Below are 784 nucleotides of genomic sequence, written 5' to 3'. Positions count from 1 at the left end.
TATAAAACTCTTAGTGGAAAACATAGGCAGAACACTCTATGACATACATCACAGCAAGATCTTTTTTGACCCACCTCCTAGAGAAATGGAAATAAAAACAAAAATAAACAAATGGGACCTAATGAAACTTAAAAGCTTTTGCACAGCAGAGGAAAACATAAACAAGACGAAAAGACAACCCTCAGAATGGGAGAAAATAGTTGCAAATGAAGCAACTGACAAAGGATTAATCTCCAAAATTTATAAACAACTCATGCAGCTTAATAACAAAAAAACAACCTAATAAAAAAATGGGCATTAGATCTAAACAGATATTTCTCCAAAGAAGATATACAGATTGCCAACAAACACATGAAAGGATGCTCAACATCACTAAGCATTAGAGAAATGCAAATCAAAACCAAAATGAGGTATCACCTCACACAGGTCAGAATGGATATCATAGGGGCTTCCCTCGTGGTGCAGTAGTTGGGAGTCCACCTGCCGATGCAGGGGACGTGGGTTCGTGCCCTGGTCCGGGAAGATCCCACATGCCGCGGAGCGGCTGGGCCCGTGAGCCATGGCCGCTGAGCCTGCGTGTCCGGAGCCTGTGCTCCGTGATGGGAGAGGCCACAACAGTGAGAGGCCCAGGTACTGCAAAAACAAACAAACAAAAAACAGAATGGATATCATAAAAAATCTACAAAGAATAAATGCTGGAGGGCTTCCCTGGTGGCGCAGTGGTTGAAAGTCCGCCTGCTGATGCAGGGGACACGGGTTCGTGACCCGGTCCGGGAAGATCCCA

Source organism: Physeter macrocephalus, chromosome 15 (genome assembly GCF_002837175.3).
Source record: "Physeter macrocephalus isolate SW-GA chromosome 15, ASM283717v5, whole genome shotgun sequence".
Taxonomy (NCBI): domain Eukaryota; kingdom Metazoa; phylum Chordata; class Mammalia; order Artiodactyla; family Physeteridae; genus Physeter; species Physeter macrocephalus.
Note: the sequence above shows the minus strand (reverse complement) of the source record.